We start from the raw sequence: 24,799 nt of genomic DNA, 5'->3' as shown, positions 1-24,799 counted from the left end.
CAGTAATCTAGTTAGTCAAATGCAGTGGCATAAATACATATAGTGTTTTTACAATAAGTTACAAAGTACTACAAAGTCACTACGATTTGCTGCACAAATGTTTAAAAGAAACCTGTCAGGACAAGTAAGTTCTCCTGTCAATTCCAGTAAAGTAAGAAAGGTACACACATTTCATGCAACATTGTACAAAACTTTACAAAGTAGTTTACTGCCTGTTCAAATGGTTAAGATAATTTTATGAAGACAAATTAATATTCTTTTCAGTTCAAATAAAGCACATTACAGTATGATACAAAAGTGTAGAATTTTCTATTCAAAATTATGTACAAAGCCTATGAGGACAACGTCATGCAATGGGAGAAAAATATCAGAGGAAAATGTCACACACATCACTGTTTTGTTGCACAGATGCTTATCACAATTGCGCCAGCATGATGGCATGAGTACATTCCTGGGGCAGACTCAGGGAGCATAGTACTTTGCCTTCAGTCTCTCCACTGACAACCCACAGGACTCAAACTAAGTGTTATCAAGGCAGACTCAGGGAGGATGAAGTGTCTACTTACAAACCCCACTCACAACCCAGAATCTGAAGAGCTTATCTTATACAGGCAGACATAGGGAGCAATAAGTGTCTTGTGGCAACCTCCATTGACAATCCAGAATTTGAGGAACTACAATCATTGCTGTAGAACTGCCATTATGAGAAGTGTTTCAATCGGTCCAGCTTTCATAACCTGAGGCATATTGTGATACTCAAATTAGTTCCAAAGTAAATTGCATAAAGCCATACAGCACACCCTATCCCTTAAACATTGTGTGTGCATGTCAGCCAATCTCATCTCCTATACACGTTCTGAATACACGAAACAAATTACAAAGGAATTAGATAACTAGTTACTAGCATATCAATACCATGATGAATTGTCACGAAAAACATGTAATTCCACACACAGTGCCTTATTCAAAAATCCTTATTTGATGTACGTACAGTAGAAACGGTTATCTCATAACATGTAAGGCTTATCAATAAAGTTCTGGTGTCATTTAAACCAGTTGCTTATACAAGTAAATAGTTAATCATCAATCTGGTATCACATGTCAATCTTAAATATATTTCTTCGTTTTTAAAGTAGCTCACATAAACGAAGACTTGGATCCAGTTTCTTAAGTTATATACGTTTATCTATTTGGCCAGAATGGTAACTATCACATATCTAATGTACAATAACATCACGAACAAGTATGGTGATAACCAAAATACGTAATTGTTGTATTCATACTCTTAGAATAGAAAACCTTATTAAAGTACAACCAGTGTCAGTCATGTGTCAGTCAAAATCTTATGCCAATGGAGCAAAAACCTTAGGTGTACACCATCTTAGCACTTTTGAAATTCCATGGTATCATTATGACTACAAAACTGTTGTCATTCCTAGTGACAAAAGAATAACATGTTAATTATATTTTCATTAACAAGCTGCAAGTTATTGAAAATTCAAAGATCAGTTGACAGCCACAAAGTAGCTCTATTGTTTGTTGAATAAATTCCTAACAGATACATACAGATACACAATTCTAAAAGAAAATGTTCATGTTAAATATATTTTAGTTCTTGTTTCCTCTCCTACACAGTGTACCTGTAAAGTACATTTCTGAGACAAAAAAATCTTCCTTTACCCCTCATTAGCTACCAGAAATAACAATCCGCAAAACATCCCATACACCATCACTACTGAAATAACATCATTTTCTAATATTCATTAGCTCCCTGAAATATTTATTCTTACAAACACCTCTTCACACACATTTATGTAATAATTAAATATTATTACTTCATTCTTTTCAGCACTACAAAATATCATCTTATTTCATCACACAAATACAGCCACATCATCAGCACATCATCTCTTACCTTTTAGTCACAGCGTTTTTTTCTTTTACATAAATGTCACATTTCACCCATTCTGTATCATTCTTTACATTGTGTCGAGAAGATACATATTCAGCTGGAATTTGCAGTTCATGTCTCTGTATTATCAGTAACCAATAGCTGACGACTGTTAGCTTCATATAAATATTTTCAAACATCTCAAAATGGCATCAGTACCATAGACATCTGAAACATTATTGACACATTACCAAAGTTCATAGCAAATTACATTTATCACTACCCAGAAAAATAATTTCTTGCTGTGGAAGGTCGACAAGTCTCAAAACGTACTTCACTATACATACACTAGGACAGACGGAGAGATTCATTTACACTTATTAACTAAATAGAACAGTAGAAAAAGTCGAGTGCACCATGATCCAGCTGATGTACCCATCATAGAGAGATGGATCCTCTATCACATCACTCATTAAATACCCTAACACCTCGCACTTTACGCGTCCTCAGTGTTTCCACTTCCACAGCAATTTCACGAACAATGCGACGTATGAGAGACGGTCCATTGTATAGAAGCAAGAACTTACGAATAAATAATTTTCCCTTCTGAGAAAGATGGTGTGATTTCACCAAGTTCTTTTGGCCTATATATAACACGTCGTTACAAGTTCGTCCTGTTTTCAGCAGCTTTCTTAATGTTAGCTAATGCTAAATCAATCACTTAATTATGACGCAGGCTTCTTTGTTTGGGTAATGATACAATTTCTCTGAGTCGATCAGGTGGCTGCTTATCATTTAACACCAAAAGAGGGGGCAAAAATATAGAATTATTTGGTAACTCATTCATCACATTCTGAAACAAATGAAGGTATCCCAAGCGTTGTGTTTGCAGTGACAGTAAAATCTGCAGAGTTTCCAAATTCTTTCATTAGGCGTTCACAAAGATTTGAAGATGCATGATACTAAGAAGGACGGGTCTATTTTTCCTATGCCGTAATGTACACAACCAATGCTGAGGCAGGAACTGAGGTCCGTTGTTAGATATGACTTTGTCTATATGACCAACTTCTTTCACAAAATATTTGACAATTGCTGCAGATATAGATTTTGCTGTTGCTCTACACAGTGGTGTAAGTGACACAAATTTCGACGTTTGTTCTATTACCACAAAAACAAAGGAGTAATCGTTGTTTGTTCTGGGAAATGGACCAAATAAATTGACAGTTGCGAGCCATCTTAATTGAGCAGAGATTATGGAAAGATGGAGCAGAGTGGAATATAGTAGGAGGTTTTGCCTTTTGACAATTTACACCTTAAAAGCACTATACGAATTCTTTTCGCAATATTGTGAAAATAATACGTGTCACGTAACTTGTAAAAACATTTTAGGGCTCCAAAATGGGTGTAACTAAGGTGTATGTACCACACAAGTTTATTAACTAGGTCATCAGGAATGCAGACCAGCAATAATACATGATGGTGACTCGTACGTTTGAAAAGAATATTGTTCTGTATCAGATAAAATTGATTGACAGTTACATTGTCCTTGTCATTCCATTTCTCTTTGAGTTCCCTCCATTCCCTCCATATAGGGTCCTTATCTTGTTCTTTAGCGATGTCAGCAGGAGTTAATGAGATGTAATCCTCAAATGCAATCTTCTGAATTTATAAGGTACTGAAGTTGTTTTCCTGATAATCGCTTTCCGTTGCTTTGAGAAGACCAACAGGTGAACGAGATGAAGAGTCAGCTACTACTTTTTGTGCTCCCAGAATGTTAATAATGGCAAACTGGGACTTTTGTGAAATTAAAGTCTAACGCTTAAGACGATCATGATTTAACTAAACAATCATCAGAAACTGAAAGGCATGGTAATCAGGATATACCCTGGTAAGCGTGCCATACAAGAAATAGCGGAATTAATCAAAAGCCCAAACCACAGCCATCGCCTCCATTTCGATCAGAGAATAATTCCGTTCTGATCTTGATAAAATACGACTTTCAAACGCAATAGTCCTTTGGGTAATGATGCAATTTTCCTCAATTTTTGAGCTGTCGGTAGAAATATAAAAGACACATGACAGATCTGGGTGGTATGATACTGGTGATGCAAGAAGTGCATCCTTCAAACTTTGAAATTCATCCAGAGCTACGTGGTCCCAGTGCACACAATATTCTTACCAGTCAGCTTATACAACCTGGGAGTGGTCAAGTTTTTCAAGTTAATGAGTTCTAAGATTACTCTGTGTTGATGTTTAATTGTAGATACAGGCCTTTTTTCTTGATCAGGTTGAGTTCCATAATTAAATATGATATAACCAAGAAATTTAATTTGAGATTTATCAAACTGTGACTTTTCCAAATTAACTGTGATGCCAAACTCAGCAAATACCTGTAGTAGTGAATTAAGATAACTGTTATAATCTAACCATGACTTTTCCCCAATGAGGATCTCATCAACAAAGGTGGTAATTCTTTCCTTTAGGTGTTCAGGAAGAATAGAGTTTAATCCATGAATAAAGGCAGAAGATGAAATATTAAATCCTAATGGCAACTTACAAAACTGGTAACAGCTAGCAAAGCAGAGTAAAGCTGTACATTTCTTAAAAGCAGGGTGCAATAGAATTTGCCAAAAGCTATCTGAGATCTAAAGCAGATGAAACCTTAACACCATGAAATTTCTGTAACAGTTCTTCCAGTGTCTGTAGATAATCTGTTTCAGGAAGGCTAACGGTACTGATTTGTCTGGAATCTAACACCAAACAAATTGACCCATCTCTTTCGTTAACAACAAGAAATGGACTGTCGCAGCAGGTTCAATGACACACTCAGCTGACATGGACTGGATCTCATTCTGTACTCATTCCCTGTATCGTAATGGAATTCTATAACGTGGAATAAAAGTTTCCTGTGTTTAGTATGGTACCAGATTTGTTGACAAAGCCTTCAGAATGTGACTGTAGGATATAGAATAACTCTCGGCAACCTACTTTATCTACTTCAAAAGCATCATCTACATTGTCTACTTACCCACGTACAGTATCAGAAATGTAAAAAGACTGTTGCATCTTCTGAGAAATATTTTACTTATGAGCAATACGCTCAGTGGAAGGTTATAGTTTTGACGAAGATACAAATTTCAGACAGCTGATGTCTTCTTCCTCCTCTGAGATCCAATCCTCGAAATGCGAACAGACTAACTTGCCACCGACTTCAGCTTTCGCCCTAGCATCATTAAAGTTTAGCATAGCCTTGCGTTCAGTCAAGAAATCAACACCTAATATCATTTGTGTAGTAATAAGGGGAATGATTAAGAAGTTGCCTGAGCATTGATGACCTTTGCAAATGAAACCTAAACGTGTCTGTTTTCTAACTTCTACTGTTTTCCAGAAATCACGTTCTTAATTTAGGTATGTTGCAATGGAAATATTGGACAAATAGTTAATTACTGTCATTTACTGAAAGCTGCCTCACTGATACTCGAAAAAGGGCTACCTGAGTTTAATACTGCTCATAAGGAACCATTTCCTAGAAAAACTGACCCTGTAGGATGGATTAAGGTGTTCTGAATGCCTACCTCCTCTTCTAATAAGGTGTCTCTAATATCATGAAACTGGACAAGCTTTATTAATCTCTCCTCTCGGTCCATGTTACAAAGTGTTTTTGCTAAGAATGTGTCACGAAAATCCACTTCCATATCATTAGACATGTTCCCTACAGCTTGCGTATGTACATCAGTTTCACATTCACTGTCATCATTTGACCAAGGCATGTAACTAGTTACCCAGTGAAAAACAATGATTTCCCTCAAGTTTAGAGCTTGTTCCTCGAGAGCCTCTATATTAACAGGACTATGACCAGTTTCACGTAACATTTGATCCTCATTTTGATTAATAACAGGCTCACACAGTTCATTTTGTTTATTAATGGATTCGCAACAATTATTTTTATGGTACGAATGGTGGAATACTGTGTATCGGCAAACCAGTCGTTTTCCGCATGTGCCATCAGTCATCCCTGAGATGAACCGTCACGTCTAACATTATCGCGAGGATTAGGTGGTCTAATCTCAACTGCGTCAGCATGTCGTTCAGGACTAAAATTTTCACGATCGCGCCTCTCCTGATTATTTGGTTCTTCATAACCACTACGATCATGCGAACCATCTCGTGTTTGGTTGTAATGATAGTCATGTGACCTGAAATCAGTGTTCTCAGTTTCTCGGTTTGAATTAAAGTTTCGTCTTTCACGCCCATTACTGTTCTTTCTTTCGTTGTACTGATGTCTGTTGGAATCACCATTACTGCCATAATTTCTTTGGTTCCTAAAACCACGATCTCTGTAGGTACCTTTGAAATTGCTGCGGTTGTTAGACTGTTCTCTCGGATACCAACTGTATGAATGATTGTGAACACGGCTATTAAAAATTGATTACTGTATTCATAACTTTTGTTGCGATTTGCAGAATACCCATAATCGAATCCACTTAGTTGTGACTGGAAATTTTGCCTGTTGCCGTCTCTGTATTTATTTCGTGAGTAAACTCAATGAAGTGCGTGTCACTGGGAGAATTTCGACAAACTTTAAACTTCCGAACGGTAAGAAAATGTTTGTAATAGAATCAATCAGTCTGCTGAGAGTGCAAATTATTTTTCGAACTGTGTGAGGCACCCGCGCTATCTTGTCTGCGTAACGCACTGCGTTTGCATATCAATTGATCTACGCAGCATAAACCGGAAAATTCGTCAGAAGTATTAAAGCGCACAATCTGAAAACCTGTATCATCATGCCTGTGACCGATTTTCCTTTCAATGCGAGATAATCTGTCATCCAGTTTCCTTACATCAGACTTGTGCTGTTGATTAATGGTCATATGATCCTGTTTAAGACGATGAAGAGAATTATGCTTTTCGATTCTGCTGAGGAAACAGGCTGTGTAACATCAAAACTTTTATCCTCGGTGCTAGACAGTTGGATAACTGTTAGAGAAAGTTCGTCTACTTGTTTGGTAACTGTATTCAACCGTTCTTGGGTAGCGAATTCTGTCTCTTTAGCCTTAAGCGATGCGGACTACTCTTCAAGACTTTGTATCTGGGTTTCAAACTGGCTATCCTGTTGTTTTAACTATGAAATTTCAGCCATTTCATTGTACTCTAGACTTTATGTTGTTTACATCTTGCTAAAACTGTTTAGTTTTCTCAGTTAAATCGCACAAAATTACCTCTCTAAATCTTTTACAATTCTGTTCCAGATTGCTGGCCAGTTTTTTGTCACGTTCTTATGATTAACTATCATTTTCTTTATTGTCTTCATTGACACTTTTAATCTCTGACATACGAATTTCATTGTCTTTCTTAACGCTTTTAAGCTCTGACAGTAGTCTATGTAACAGATCGTTGTCCTTATCTCTGGCATTGCTACCGGAAGGAGAAGAGACTGGCTTAGCTTGACTAACAGCTGTGGGTGCAGAACGTGAATCTATCGACAGAATCTGACTGCTGTGACAAATTACATCCTACAGACTCATTTTGCAAAGCAAAATCCCCAGACGCTATTTCTTGTTCGTTGTTTGATATCGAAAAACTACCCTGACAAATCCTGTCAGGCATTGTCCTATCTGTTTCAATTAAATCAATGTTGTGGGACTAAACCTGATGAACTGTCCCTTCTGTGTCCACAGAATTTAAATCAGCTGCAGTTCTAGTATGCGACCTAGCTCGGTAGCTTTTGACATTTTAATGCAACTAAAGTAATACAGCAAACAAAAGGCACAGCTGTCACTCACAGAAGACAATAATATACAAATAACTACTAAAAATAACTTCCTATAAGTGTTAATGATAACAGAAAAAGATTTAAATTATCACTGACAGGATATACCATAAAAAAGCACATCAAGTTTCAGTATAAAAGCCCACTTTCAAATTGGATCACATAATTGGTAACAACAAAGATTAGTAGCAAAATCAGTTATTCTAAGCACAATATAACACCACAAATTTATAAAACTAAAGAATCTATTTTCACTACACACTGTAAAATACTTGTCACAAATTGGTATTCAGAATTGCAGAAAATACACTAAACTTTAAACCTGCTCAAAAAAACTTTTACTGTTCTCCAGAAAATTTGTCTACATTGTTCACTGGTAAAAATAATGCAAAAAACTGTGTTGCTGGAATGGTATGCTGCGTATAATCACTTTAATTGCTGAGTCCCAAATACTGAAAGGAATTGCTAAGTCAAAACCTACAACTGAAATTTTAATTTGTGGTTGGAGATCAAAACTTTATCTGACTACAAAAAACAGCGGACAACCATGTAATTACGGATCATGGGAGGAAAGTATGACAAGTGAAATGTTAGTGTTCAAACTTCTAAACTCGTCTTTGCGTCATGTTGATATCTAATAACTTGGTAAAACTTATTTTGATATCGAAATTTGTAAACTTCGGTCTGGACAACAGAACTGTGTTACAATTAAATTTTGATCGGAAGTATGTGAAGCTCTCGCTAAACGATCTGAAATCCGGTCTAACCAATACATCAAATAATTCTCCTACGAGAAAGTTGTCCGTCTTCAACGAAATATAAATATGCTATGTGACTTCAAAACAAATGACTCAGATTAAAATATTGGCATTCAGTATTGTTAGTACTTACGTTAAGCCTTTCAAACAATCACTGTACCAGAACTGTTATTATAATTATAGAGCAAATGGACAAAAATTAACGCATCTGCCTTTGTGTTAAAACTGCTTGAAATATCACAAGATAACACTTGTCTGAATATTTTTTCTGATTTGAAACCTCTGAAATGACATGATATTTTGGCAAATATATTCCAACCATCACTGCGCCTTATGGTTAACATGAATTTTGATGATCATTAAATTTGTTGGCCTACCTGTGCACACGGAATGCTCATCTGTCCTTCATCCTGTTACTATTAGGAATATTGATCTAACTATCCAAAATTTCATTTGCCGTGCATGCGATTTGCAGTGGAAGACGGTCTCTTAACAATTTTCTCAAAAACGCTTCTGCAGCACATAACTAGCGATATGCAATGCGAGTATACAAACACACTGATAAAAATAAAGATTGAAGAATGGGGAACTAAACTTAATGACAAATAGATGAGAACAAAGATTCCAAGTTCAACTACGCTTCATTAACAGCACTATACCCTTTCATAAAGTTCTCACAACTAGACAAGCAAACAAAACTCTTTCTTCATAATTTTCCTGTGTACAGGTCCTTCCATGACACTTATTTCAATTATCAGACAAATAAGTATGCTTCACTATAAAACTCCTTAGGAGTAAACTTTAACCACGCACAATGTTCTTCAATAAGAAACTGTACAATTACGGATGTACATAAAAACTAGATTACTTAGAAAACTATCCTTCTGACATTCTTTCATCCATATCATCTCAGTTCCACATTTTTTTCCCTCAGACTAAATAATACAAAATCCTTTCCAACTAATGCTGCCTCCACTATAAGGCAGCCCAGCTCCTATCCTTCTCAAAGCAAGTACATAGCCAGACTGTCTAACACACAGTACTGCTACTCTGACAAGATAAAACTAATCTCTCTGACCAACATCTGTGGTCTCAAGAACAGACTTGCAAAGAATATGGTTGTATCAATAATACGGCGGTTGAGAACGTTTATAAAGTTCACATCATTCGCATTATTGGTCAAAACCTTTTGAAAATCGACGTTGCAAATAGGACAGCCCCTTTCGAACTCGCAAGGGGTAAGAATGAAATATGTGTGAAATAATTTCAACGTTTGTGTAATACGAGGGTAAGACGATTATTATCCGTAATTTACTTATATTTTTGTTTATTTTGGTAGTACTGTCGTTTTACGTTGATGACGCATGCTTCATTCAGTGATCCGTTTTTGTGGTCGGAAGGGGTATCAGAGGTCGAAATTCATCGAAGGCTTTCGGTACTGTATGGGAACAGTGTTTTGCTGCAACGGAGTGTCTACGAATGGATTGAAAAATTCCGAAATGGTCGCAGAAGTGTTACGCACGATGCAGGATCCGGACGACCGTTTACCGCGACAAATGAGGAAACCATTGAGCGTTCACGTGAAATGATTCTCTTAGACAGGCGATTAACTCTTGAAGAAGTCGCACATCGTCTGCAAATTAGTCACGTTTCTGCCTACGAAAACATTCACAACAGACTTGGGATTCATAAAGTTTGTGCAAGATGGACCCCAAAACAACTCACACAGTTGCATAAGCAAACGCTCTTGGACATCTGCAAAAACATTTGGATCGCTAAGGGGACACCTTCTTAGACGGGATCATTACTGGTAACGAAACATGGATGTATCCTTACGAGCCAGACAGTAAAGGGCAGAGTATAGAATGGAAATATCCCAATTCGCCGTGCAAGAAAAAGTTCAATACCGAACCGCCCGCAGGAAAACGGATGCTTACGGTTTTTTGGGACGCACAAGGTCCAGTGCTGGAACATTATGGGGAAAGGGACACTACAATAAACTATTTACGTTACAGTGAGATGCTTACTGTTAGGCTAAAGCCTGCAATTCGAAGCAAACGCCGAGGATTGCCGTCAAATGGTGTTGTGTTGTTGAACGACAATGCCCGTCCGCATACTGCTGCGCACACTGCTGCAATTGAGTGGTGAATCCTAAGGGCCTGGGTTCGTTTCCCGGCTTGGTAGTAGATTTTCTCCGCTCAGGGACTGGGTGTTGAGTTGTCCTAAACGCCAAACTGCACAACAATTTAGAAAAGATATCTGAATGGTGCGAAAAGTGTCAGTTGACCCTAAATAACGAAAAGTGTGACCTCATCCACATGAATGCTAAGAGGAACTCGTTAGACTTCGGTTACACGATAAATCAGTCTAATCTAAAAGCCCTAAATTCAACTAAATACCTAGGTATTAAAATTACGAACAACTTAAATTGGAAGGAACACATAAAAAATGTTGTGAGGAAGGCTAACCAAAGACTAACTTTTTATTGGAAGGACAAAAAATATAATAGACCTACTGAGGAGAGTGCCTACACTACGCTTGTCCGTCCTGTAAAATACTGCGGCGTGGTATAGGATCCTTACCAGATAGGACTGGCGGAGTACATCGAAAAAGTTCAAAGAGAGGCAGCACGTTTTGTATTATCGCGAAATACGGGTGAGAGTGTCACAGATATGATACAGGATTTGGGCTGGAGATCATTAAAAGAAAATCGTTTGTCGTTGCGACAGAATCTTCTCACGAAATTCCAATAACAACTTTCTCCTCCGAATGCGAAAATATTTTGTTGATACCGACCTACATAGGGAGGAACGATCACGACGATAAAATAAAGGAAATCAGAGCTCGTGCGGAAAGACATAGATGTTCATTCTTTCCGCGCGCTATACGAGATTGGAATAATAGAAGTGTGAAGGTGGTTCGATGAGCCCTCTGCCAAGTACTTGAATGTGATTTGCAGAATATCCATGGGGATGTAGATGTAGGTGTAGAGACGTACAGCAGACCTGTCAAAGTCCTTTCGATGTTTGACTGCTGCGTACGATTAGTTGTATATTCTTTGAATTAGGGATATCTGTTGTGCTTCTACTCCTATATACTCCACCGCTTCACATAGTCCGTTGATTGGATACAGCATCATACACTTTTGTAAAGCTTCTTTGGCAATTAACTCTACAACAGGAAGCTATGTGATCCTGACAGCCGAAAAACTGTTATACATAATTTGAGAAAAAATCCAGCTCTCCTAAGGAAACACACACAGTATAAAATAACTAAAAACGAGTACCTCATGTTGTCGGGGACACAGTACAATTCTAAGCTGTGTGAATGTCTGGAAGGCCAGCGATGTCTTTTAGAACGACTTGAGGAGCAGTGTTCCCTGGGCGCCTTTGTTCCTTACTCTTTGTGTTTCTTTTCGGGAGAGGTGAAAGATTAACTAATAGTTCCATTTTTCATCTGCTCTGAGTGCACCAACATCTGCATACGTTTCTCTCTGGAGCAGAACGCAGCACATCGCTGCCTCCGCTGCTAGGCTCGCGCGTCTTTTGCTCTGATTACAGAAATGCAGGTATATTACGTACTTCCAGAGTGAATCTTACACTCTGCAGCGGAGAGGACGCTGTTATGAAACCTTCTGGCAGACTGACATAAGATTGGCGCCTAAGATCGTAGTGTTTTAAACACGACAGACAGAAGTAAGGGAGATTTTAGTAATTAATAATAGATTCTCAAATTGTTCAAATGGCTCAAGGCACTAAGGGACTTAACATCTGAAGTAATCAGTCCCCTGGACTTATAACTTCTTAAACCTAACTAACCTAACGACATCACACACATCCATGCCCGTGGCAGGATTCGAACCTGCGACCGTCGCAGCAGCACGGCTCTGGACTGAAGCGCTTAGAACCACTCGGCCACAACGGCCGGCTCCATAGATTCTCCTTCGGTATTTATAACAATCTGCCAATGCTGGGGTAACTTTTTCATTGTGCAACTGTAGAAATCACATGGTTTTGAGGCGGAGAATTCGTCGAGCCATTACGGAGCGCATTTTCATCCAAAACGGAAGTTCCTTGAAATTTGTTCGATAGTAGCGGTGCAAGATCAAGTGGATAGGGTTGGTGGGGAATGACTTCGCAACCCAACTCCTGCAGAGAGTTACACTACTGGCCATTAAAATTGCTACACCAAGAAGAAGTGCAGATGATAAACGGGTATTCATTGGACAAATGTATTATACTGGAAGTGACATGTGATTACATTTTCACGCATTTTGGGTGCATAGATCCTGAGAAATCAGTACCCGGAACAACCACCTCTGGCCGTAATAACGGCCTTGATACGCCTGGGCAAGGAGTCAAACAGAGCTTGGATGGCGTGTACAGGTACAGCTGCCCATGCAGCTTCAAAATGATACGACAGTGCATCACCAGTAGAGTGACTGGTGTATTGTGACGAGCCAGATGCTCGCCCACAATTGACCAGACGTTTTCAATTGGTGAGAGATCTGGAATGTGCTGGCCAGGGCAGCAGTCGAACATAATCTGTATCCAGAAAGGCCCGTACAGGACCTGCAACATGCGGTCGTGCATTATCCTGCTGAGATGTAGGGTTTCGCAGGGAGCGAATGAAGGGTAGAGCCACGGGTCGTTACACATCTGAAATGTAACGTCCACTGTTCAAAGTGCCGTCAATGCGAACAAGAGGTGGCCGAAACGTGTAAACAATGGTACCCCATACCATCACGTCGGGTGATACACCAGTATGGCGATGACGAATACACGCTTCCAATGTGCGTTCAACGAGATGTCACCAAACACGTATGTGACCATCACGATGGTCTAAACAGAACCTGGATTCATCTGAAAAAATGACGTTTTGCCATCCGTGCACCCAGGTTCGTCGTTGAGTACACCATCGCAGGCGCTCCTGTCGGTGATGCAGAGTCAAGGGTAACCGCAGCCATGGTCTCCGAGCTGATAGTCCATGCTGCATACGTCTTCGAACTGTTCGTGCACATGTTTGTTGTCTTGCAAACGTCCCCATCTGTTGACTCAGGGATCGAGACGTGGCTGCAATCGCAATCACAATAGGTTACAGTCCGACCTTTATCAAAGTCGAAAACGTGATGGTACGCATTTCTCCTCCTTACACGACGCGTCACAACAACGTTTCACCAAGCAACGCCGGTCAACTGCTGTTTGTGTACGAGAAATCGGTTGGAAACTTGTGTGAATGCTCTGAAAAGCTAATCATTTGCATATCACAGCATTTTCTTCCTGTCGGTTAAATTTCGCGTCTGTAGCACGTCATCTTCGTGGTGTAGTAATTTTAATGGCTACGGCCAGTAGTGTACTACGAACGTATGCACCAAATTAATAGTACGTTTGGGACCAGCAAACCTAGACAGTGTGCCTGTTTGGATTTTGTGTGCAATAGTGCACTGCATAAAAGATGGATGGACTCGAAACGACAACTAATGGCAAATGCCAAGATGTTCTTTTTTTAGGGCACAGACGATTTCCTTCCCCATCAGCGAACAATCCAAGCTTGTGGTCCATCTCTCTAATGACCTCGTTGTCGACAGGATGTTAAATCCCAATCTGCCTTCGGTCCTTCCTGCGAAGCGGCAAGAAACATCAGAGTGAAAGAGTTTTCAAATGGTATGTGAAGAGATCAGCGAGTGTAAATCAGAGCTGATATTGGCGAATTCAAAAGCTTGCTCGTGTGATGGTATCTTTTTGGCTCGTTTCAAAACTGGAGAATTCAAACGCGTCCCAGAACTAACAGTGTCTAATCTTTGTAGTAATAGTTACACGGAACCATGCCGAATATTAAGGGCTAACGAACTGACACAAGTCGCGAGCGAAAAGTTACGTGAAATGCAAATACCTAGGCTCCTGACTTTAAAAATTTATGTTTTATCCACTTTCTCAAGTACCAAGTGTAATAATTATGACAGTATGAAACCTGGTATGCAGCGTAATTGTCTTTATAAGTGTAATCTATCAACCCAGTGATTATCTCTTCAGTGAAAAGTCTCCTGAGTTACATGTAATTTTTTGTGTTCCAGAAAATTATTTTAATTTTCTTTTGACAAGATTTATAAGGGGCAGTCAAATAAAAACGAAACAGGTGGGTAAAAGTAAAAAGACTGTTCATTATTTCAAAAGTAAGTGCTATAACTGTTAATACATTTATCCCAGTGTAAAACAAGAAGGCCAATGCTTTCGTTAAAAAAATTTGTGAGTTCTAGGAACGACGATTGCACGCAGGCGTGCACCTCTCGTCTGAAGCAAATCGATGGCCACGAATGTCTTTCTGCAGGGCTTCAAGCATAACGGATTCACATAGCGCGAGATAGTGACCATGCGGAGGATGTGTAAGGGCTTTCCATCGGAAACAACAGGTATGCTTGTTCCAAGCCCTTTACGTAATGTGTGTTAAAAGTAGTTGGTGCAATATTTTAGCACTAAAAGTACTGACGAGTTATATTTTTTTGAGACAGTACAAATTATTTTTTCTTGTTGTGTTACAATGTGTACATGCATCTCTTAAGTAGTTTCTGATAGGCAGTCTATGATAAATATATTTTGGTCACACCGAGAACATATTACTGATTTTTCGAAGTTATTTTTTTGAGACCAAACGGTAATGTTACCCGAAAATCCAATGTTTACTTATAAAATTGATAGGGTTCTGACACATGGTATAGGAATTGTGACGTTAGTTTACCAGACTGTCACTCCGTCGAAAACCTCCACAAATACTAGCGATTCAATTATATTTTTCAAAATCGGTACACCAGTGAGGGTATTACAGGCTCTGTCAATAAGTGAATGATGAAGGCCTTGTAGAAATGTGAACCTTAGCTTTTTTAAAACTTTTCAATACCGAAACCGCAGACGGCTATATTTCATTGAAATAAGTAGAACTACACTCCTGGAAATTGAAATAAGAACACCATGAATTCATTGTCCCAGGAAGGGGAAACTTTATTGACACATTCCTGGGGTCAGATACATCACATGATCACACTGACAGAACCACAGGCACGTAGACACAGGCAACAGAGCATGCACGATGTCGGCACTAGTACAGTGTATATCCACCTTTCGCAGCAATGCAGGCTGCTATTCTCCCATGGAGACGATCGTAGAGATGCTGGATGTAGTCCTGTGGAACGGCTTGCCATCCCATTTCCACCTGGCGCCTCAGTTGGACCAGCGCTCGTGCTGAACGTGCAGACCGCGTGAGACGACGCTTCATCCAGTCCCAAACATGCTCAATGGGGGACAGATCCGAAGATCTTGCTGGCCAGGGTAGTTGACTTACACCTTCTAGAGCACGTTGGGTGGCACGGGATACATGCGGACGTGCATTGTCCTGTTGGAACAGCAAGTTCCCTTGCCGGTCTAGGAATGGTAGAACGATGGGTTCGATGACGGTTTGGATGTAGCGTGCACTATTCAGTGTCCCCTCGACGATCACCAGATGTGTACGGCCAGTGTAGGAGATCGCTCCCCACACCATGATACCGGGTGTAGGCCCTGTGTGCCTCTGTCGTATGCAGTCCTGATTGTGGCGCTCACCTGCACGGCGCCAAACACGCATACGACCATCATTGGCACCAAGGCAGAAGCGACTCTCGTCGCTGAAGACAACACGTCTCCATTCGTCCCTCCATTCACGCCTGTCGCGACACCACTGGAGGCGGGCTGCACGATGTTGGGGCGTGAGCGAAAGACGGCCTAACGGTGTGCAGGACCGTAGCCCAGCTTCATGGAGACGGTTGCGAATGGTCCTCGCCGATACCGCAGGAGCAACAGTGTCCCTAATTTGCTGGGAAGTGGCGGTGCGGTCCCCTACGGCACTGCGTAGGATCCTACGGTCTCGGCGTGCATCCGTGCGTCGCTGTGGTCCGGTCCCAGGTCGACGGGCACGTGCACCTTCCGCCGACCACTGGCGACAACATCGATGTACTGTGGAGACCTCACGCCCCACATGTTGAGCAATTCGGCGGTACGTCCACCCGGCCTCCCGCATGCCCACTATACGCCCTCGTTCAAAGTCCGTCAACTGCACATACGGTTCGCGTCCACGATGTCGTGGCATGCTACCAGTGTTAATGACTGCGATGGAGCTCCGTATGCCACGGCAAACTGGCAGACACTGACGGCGGTGGTGCACGAATGCTGCGCAGCTAGCGCCATTCGACGGCCAACACCGCGGTTCCTGGTGTGTCCGCTGTGCCGTGCGTGTGATCATTGCTTGTACAGCCCTCTCGGAGTGTCCGGAGCAAGTATGGTGGGTCTGACACACTGGTGTCAATGTGTTCTTTTTTCCATTTCCAGGAGTGTAATAATAGCAGCTGATTATTGCTTTTATTTCAATAATCTTTATTCGTACTTTCAGTCAGCCACAGTATCATGTCAGTATTCGATAGATACGAGGAACTGTTACCGTCCTAAGGTATAGCGAACTAGATCGCCGTTTTTCTCTGCAAGTGGCATTGTTCTTACGCTCGATGCCCCCCTGCTTCTCAATTTTCGCCGTATCAGTCAAACTGGATAATTCTGTGAAATGGCCTTCGCCGAGGCCGTTAAAACCATGTTTTCCAATCAGAGAGTTGACCACACGGCGCCAGTGCCGTCACTGAGGCACATCTATCCCTAGAAGACCGCAATAGCTATTACACGCACGACTTTGACTAACTGGCTTTCTTGCTTCCGTTCCTCACATCCCAGTGGGCAATTCTGAATACCGCATGGCACAGGGTGTGTGGCGCGACGACAGCCAGCCCTTCCCTGACACTCAAATGTTAAAAGGCGTCACCTGAGAGACCATTACGATCTACACACCACAGGCAGTTTCAGGTTGACACAACCACTTTGTCCAGCGTTGCACCGCCACCGATATTGGGGAGATGGAGGCAGGTTTCCTCGCCGTATTCGTCGCACTTATTTCCCCGTTTATTAGTTTTCGTTTCGTGCCCATACAGCCATCTCAGCCGTGGAAAGACGGTACGATATTGTGTTTGAGGCGACTTTAGTGTCTGTTACGACGATAGAAATATAAGGACAACACAACATTTACTTCCCGAACGTCCGCCACCGGTAGATGAATGATCGGTCAGAGAGCTGGTTGGCCTGTGTAATAAAAAACTGAGTGAAATGATCAACAACGAACTTGAACGGATCTCATGTGACGTCCGCAACGACGAAACACAACGATCACCAAAGAACATAATGCAAAAAAAAGAAAGTGGTGAGTGCGACAGAATGTGAATCCTAAGGGCCCAGGTTCGATTCCCGGCTGGGTCGGAGATTTTCTCCGCTCAGGGACTGGGTGTTGTGTTGTCCTAATCGTCATCATTTTATCCCCATCAACGCGCAAGTCGCTGAAGTGGCGTCCCATCGAAAGACTTGCACCCGGCGCACGGTCTACCGAGCGGGAGGCCCTAGTCACACGACATTTATTTATTTCTTTTACTTCCCGAACGAAGAAAATCTTCGACCAGACAGGGAATAGAACCCGTGCGACTTGGGCTAGCAATCTGCCGCGCTGACTCCGTACTTACCGAGGTGAACATTTGTCGGACTTTCGCAGGCGGCGTATCGGTTGTAGCTGAACGTACAAGTTAAGAGCAGCAGTACAAGAAAATCCGAGGAAACCGTTGCGTTATTTAGCGCTTTAGACAAGTGTGTCAGTAACATGTGCTGACAGATCTGAGTAAAAACCCAAACTGAAGACCTACATACACTGCTCTGCAAAACTTTTTGTTCTGGTCTTCAGTCCAGAGACTGGTTTTATGCAGGTCTCCATGCTCCTCTCTCCTGGGCATGCCTCTTCATCTCCGAATAACTACTACAGTCCTTCTGAATCTGTTTAGTGTATTCATGTGTTGGTCTCCCTCTACGATTTTTACCCTCGACGCTGCCCTCCAATACTAAATTGGTGATCCCTTGATGCCTCAGAATACGTCCTAACAACCGATCCCTTCTTCTAGTCAAGATGTGCCACAAACTTCTCTTCTCCCCATTTCTATTCAATACCTCCTCATTAGTTATGTGATCTACCCATCTAATCTTCAGCATTCTTCTGTAACACAACATTTCAAAAGCTTCTATCCTCTTCTTGTCTAAACTATTTATCGTCCATGTTTCACTTCCATACATGGGTACACTCCATACAAATACTTTCAGAAACGACTTCCTGACATTTAAATCTATACTTGATGTTAAAAAATTTCTCTTCTTCAGAAACGCTTTCCTTGCCATTGCCAGTCTACATATTATATCCCTACAAAACTAAAGGATATGTAAATAGTCGGTGGAAGTAAATGAAAGTGCTGGAGCGTGTTGCCAGGGGCCTCCCAGTCGTCCACAGAAAGCTTAACGTCAAATGGTGTGAGGCCAGCTTGTCCAACGGGCCAGGAGGCAGTTGAAGGAGCGAGAAAAGACAAGCAGAGAGCAGCCACGGTACAGATTTGAGCCAGGAGGAAGTTGACGGAGCGAGAAAAGACAAGCAGAAAGCAGTCACGATCCACTGTGCTGGTGTTCTTCATTGTAACGTGGCCCGGAGATAATATTTGCATGACTTCACACAGAGAAAAATTATCGGGAAACAGGAAAAAGGAGTGTAGCCCAAGAGTCTGGTATTGTTCACAGCATTTTTTTTTCACGTGCGGAGGGAACTTTCCGAACCACAAACACTGCTGTTCGAAGGAGTGGAGGTGGTCGACCACGATCAGTTACGGCAACAGACAGACATTATACTGTACTGTTGCCAAGAAGGGATCCACCTCAAACAGAGGTTTTCATTGCAACAACATTTGACAAAAATGAGATTTTCACTCTGCAGCGGAGTGTGCGCTGACATGAAACTTCCTGGCAGATTAAAGCTGTGTTCCGGACCGAACGGACTCAAACTCAGGTCCTTTGCCTTTTGCGGGAAAGTTCTGGAAACATCCGCCGGCTGTGGCTCAGCAATGTCTCCGCAATATCCTATCGTCCAGGAGTGCTAGTTCTGCAAGGTTCGCAGAAGAGCTTCTGTGAAATTTGGAATGTAGGAGACGAGGTACTGGCGGAAGTAAAGCTGAGAGGACGGGTCCTGAGTCGTGCTTGGGTAGCTCAGATAATAGAGCACTTGCCCCTGAAAGGCAAAGGTCCTGAGTTCGAGTCTCGGTCCGGAACAAAGTTTTAATCTGCCAGGAAGTTTCACATGTGACAAGATTCGAAGGCACACCACTCACAATCCACACTGGCACAGTGACTGCATGGCAGTGGTCTCTATGCCGTTTCTGATGTTCTCACATTTTTGTCCACCCTGTGTAACTTTTATGTCAGTTGACCTTAAAAACAATACTGATTGTCGTGTTGTAGGAAAACACGGCTTTATAACTAAATGTGACGTAATAAAGCTAGTAACAACTTATTGTTGTACACAAAATATGTGCAAATTTCCAATACTAACGTACAGGGCAGCCGGAAAGAGTACAGGAAGCTTTTAAGGGTGTTGCAGCGCAGGTGGTGCTGAGAAATAATTGTTAAGGAAAAAATTCGATAGGGGAGACCGGGTCTAGTTGATACGCTTTTTCTTTCTGGTTTTTGTATCTTTTCTCTATACCTATACTGAAACAAATGCAATATAATAAGGTGCTATAATTATTTGGCTATCAGTTGACACATTGCAAAGCTTTATAAAAATAAATTTGTGGTGTCTAAAAAATATTTTGTAATCTTCGCCAGATGTGTCAATTTAACCCAGTGTGGGTTAAATTGATTCATTTATGGGTCAAGTTGAGACGCCTTTGAGCATCTGATACGGTATTCAGGAAATAGTAACCAAAACACGTATTTTGAAACAGTTTTATTGCTTTAAAACGTACAAACATATTAAAACCGAAAACTAATATTCTAAAGACAAATTTAAAAATGAATATAATGGATTCTTACATTGTTCTAATAAATTTCTTAGTTTTACAAAAATTAACGTTTTTTAAACAACGTTTAAACATAAGATTATAGAAAAGTTTTAGGTAGCCTCACAGGCCCTTAGTTGTGGCAAGTCATTCCGATTTTGAAGAGAAACATGGGTCTGATTGGCAGTTAACACAAGTGTAAAAGGGACTGACCTGTCCACAAGCTATGTGTGCCCACTTCTTGCAGGAAACACATTGGACCCAATACTGACCCGGTTTGGATTAAGAATAAGTTTCAAGACACATCAAACAAAAAGAGCCTTCGTCAGAGTCTGATTCACGTATCTTTTTTTAGGCTTCAATCTTTTTTTATCTTGTTTTCCTTGTCGAGCTGTTTGTTTTTTGGGGAAACGAATAACATCGTTAGTTTTAATTTGCCTTTCTCTGTCTTAATGGACTTCTTTCTCTCCATCTCCTTGCTATCTTGCTCTATTTTATTTTTTATAGGATTATCTGTAAGAGAGCAGGACTTTAAGGATTGCTTGTCTTTACAGCTTGTTTTACTTTCACCTGCTTTTGGTAGAGAGCGAATTTATTCTGGCGTAACAATGGGAGAGATAGCTCCAAGGAAAGCAGTGACAAGTGACGACTACTTCTCAGTGATGTCGCCTAATATCGCTGTAGGAGGATGTTGAACATCTTCTGATGTAGAAGGCTGAGTGACGTCCGCGGATGTAGAAGCTGATGGACTTTCGCAGATATAGAAGGCTGTTGGTCTCCTGAAAATGTAGAAGGCTGTTGGTATTCTGGTGTTGTAGAGACCTGACGATCAGCTACAAAGCCTGACAAAAAAAAACTATGTCCTTAAAAATATCTGGGTTATACGGCAAGATCTCTGACATGGCATTTCCAACGGGGCTATTTACAAGTTTAGGAATATCATAAATTGTTACAGTTTTTCCATGGTTGCTAATTAGCCAGTTGTCTACAGCTGTAAAGTAATATTTCTTGCATGTTTCAAAAATGGTTCAAATGGCTCTAAGCACTATGGGACGTAACATCTGGGGTCATCAGTTCCCTAGACTTACAACTACTTAAACCTAAGGCCATCAGACACATCCATGCCCGAAGCAAGATTCGAACCTGCGGCCGTAGCAGCAGCGCGGTTCCGGACTGAAGCGCCTAGAACCGCTCGGTCACAGCGGCCGGCTCTTGAATGGTCCATAAACGTGTAAAGAGGCTGGAGGCGGTGAGAGGTATGGAGAGGGAAATACAGCAAAACAGCTCCACAGTCTTTACAGAATCTTAACACCTGTATTGACAAATGTGAATCGTGATTGTCAAGCAACAAAAGACAGGAGTGTTCGGGTGTTGGCTTTAAGTGACTGTGGAAGTGTCTTATAAAAGTTAGTAACGATGACCCAGTCATCCAGCCAGTTGGATATGCAGTACCAATGCACCCAGGCTGTCTTTCCTTTATGAAATGGTATTTTAAGAACACTCTTGGGAAAATGAATAGTGGGAGGATAGCGTTGCTAATAGCACTGACAGCAGTTGCAATTGCAACTGTTTGCCCTCGCTCAGCAGGAGTGGCTTTCGCAACTTGCCGAACTCCTTTCTCAGCTGTAATTTTCCTTGGCCGCTGAACAGCCTGCACCCACGTTTTGTATGCATTCCACACATCTTTGCTTTGAAACTCACGTTTTTCATAAACATGTCTCAAATTTTCAAAAAAACTTCCAACGTTGTACCGATTAAAACTAATTGCCCGACTAAGGCTTGTCGCTTCTGGCTCTCTTAAAGAAAGATTGGAATGCCTTTTTAAAAACTTATAAAACCTTTCTGAAGTTGCCAATTTTGGCATTTATCTAGGAAGATGTTCCAGATTACTTAATTAGCTATTGCTGATTCACAGGCCAATTCCCGAATATTTTTAGGAGTTAATGCATAGTAAATTTTAGCACTTGTTAAAATATAGTTACTAAGCTCGTTTTCCAAATAGTCATTTAATATTTGTCGATGTTTAGCATATCCCAGTGAAACCTTCCCGTCTAATATTGGATGAACGTTTGCTTGCTGACTGAACGCTGCGTCTCTTAAAATCTTTTAACTGCTGCTCTGTCAAGACTACCTGCTGATTATTACGACGAAACATAAAATGTGTTGTCGCCGTGGCCCTCAGTCGTTACCTGAAATTATTAAGACTGATTCTTACCTTTAATTATTTATACTGGATCGCCATCTGACTGCTACAGCAAACTGTGGAATGAATATACTTACTTCTCTTTAACATAATTATAAGCTGCTGGTGGAGTTTCATAATACTTTGTGACTGGAATTCTTTAAGTTGAAGTTAATTTAGATTTGATAAAAGCTGAAGCTCAGTTTAGACTTTTCTTTTAAGATAACAATAAATTCCGTAAAGCATTTACGTGAATGATTTTGGGATAGAAAATTCTTAATGCATTTAATCTGGTAGAAGTTAACTATATTCTGAGAACGATCTTGACAAACAATTACAAGGGGTATAGTTCTTTACAAAAATTCTTAAAAAGTAGCGTTGCGCTACATACCTAATTTTCCATCAAAATTACATAACTATATTCTGAGAACGATCTTGACAAACAATTACAAGGGGCATAGTTCTTTACAAAAATTCTTAAAAACTAGCATTGCGCTACATATAGCGAGTGGCTGGCGAGCACACCGCTTCTTTCAAAGTGTTAATTCATACCTCGCTTACAGCGACCTCCTCTCATGTCTCGCTAGCTACGACTGCCTCGTCTCACATCTTACTCGCAACTGCTCGCTTCCAACGCTCAATGCTACAAAAGTGCGGTCTCGCCGCCAACAATGGTTTTTGGTGCAGACAATCCCTGCTACCATTACAGATGTATTACTGCGCGCTGTTTCCCGCTCTTTCTCAAAATGTATATATGCGCGGTTTCCCGCTCTTTCTCAATAATACACAATGCAATTTAATTAACAAAACAATTTAAATAAGAAACAGTTCAGATAATTACATGCTAAAACAGTTTAAATACGCCTATTACATAATTACACCAGTTTTACGTCACCACTCCTTCTGGTGTTACAAGATGCTTTTCCTTTTAACTTTATTCCTATAAAGTGTCATTTTGTTTATAGCAAATGTTTTTGTTACTTCCCTAATAGACATCCGGTCATTCTTAATTTCTTTATATGCACTCTCAAATATATCAGTCAACTCAAACATCGAGATACTGGGACAGCGTCTTCAAATAATCTATTGAGATTAAGGTTGCGGAGAATCTCATTAACCGGGACACCGGTTTCCAGCTCAGCTCGGCTTGGAACCCAGCACTCGATCTTCTGAAGACGCAACGCAGGCAACATCCAGACTCCAAGGGACACAAGTATAAAGATGGAATCAGAGATGACAGCCCAGTACATGTAACAAAGGACTTACGTGAAGTGGTATCTCAGACAACAGACACAATACCTGAGGACGCTCTTCCGAGTCTCGAGCGACAATTTGAACACAATCGGCCTGAAAATGACACTGCAGCCGCTCCTGAGGGGCAAGACCTTCGGGTAGAATGCCTAACACGACACATCACGGTAACAGAACGTCCTAATTCACGGAAGGGCTCAAATGACGACAATCGGAAGATTAAACGTCTAGCACAGCTTGGACCCCATTCAGAACTTAATTCAGCTATATTGGAAACGAATGATAACCATAAAGTACGCGCACAGCGTTCGGAACAGCCGCGGCTAGAAGAAAACGCTACAGCCGTTGCTATTGGTTGGCGCACGCCAAGGACAGAGCGCCAGACGCCGCGTGTACCGCAGAGGGAACGCCTAGAACAACGTAGGCATAAATACCGGACTCGTTCCGCACTGGAATCAGTATCAGACAGCACCTGAAGAAGACTGCGAGACACGCAGCTGAAACATCGTGCAGGCAGGACGCGAGTAACCGGCAGAAATCTGAATAATCAACATGACAACGCCTCGCCGGCAAAGCTTGAATAATTATATCAGTGGGTATTCCGCCCCTTTCAGTTAACTTCTTATAATTCCTCGGAATTGCTGAAAACAAAAATACCACACAAGAAAATACTCGTGGGTTGAGTTAATACACCATGTCAACTTGATCCAAACGACGCCATTACACTAACCTAAAATATACGAAAAATAGGTTGCAGTTGTAATTACTGTTTAAAGTTAATATTCTTACCATGAAACCATGAAACAATATGATTTGATTGTTCAACTAGCTCACGAATAACCCTAAAATAAAAGGTGGAAATGGTTGGTAAAACTTTACTTTCAGTTAAAAAAACAGTTTTTATTCACAAAACACAGTGGTAAGCAACCTTCACCTCCGGCACACGCGTGGTTACTGAGTGTCGATCTGTTCCCCCTTCACTCCCGTTCCCGCTTGCAAGCATCTTGCCGGTTGATGTGGCGAG

This window comes from Schistocerca gregaria, chromosome 1 (assembly GCF_023897955.1).
Source record: "Schistocerca gregaria isolate iqSchGreg1 chromosome 1, iqSchGreg1.2, whole genome shotgun sequence".
Lineage (NCBI taxonomy): Eukaryota > Metazoa > Arthropoda > Insecta > Orthoptera > Acrididae > Schistocerca > Schistocerca gregaria.
The sequence above is the reverse complement of the archived record's forward strand: the minus strand, read 5'-3'. Positions refer to the sequence as shown.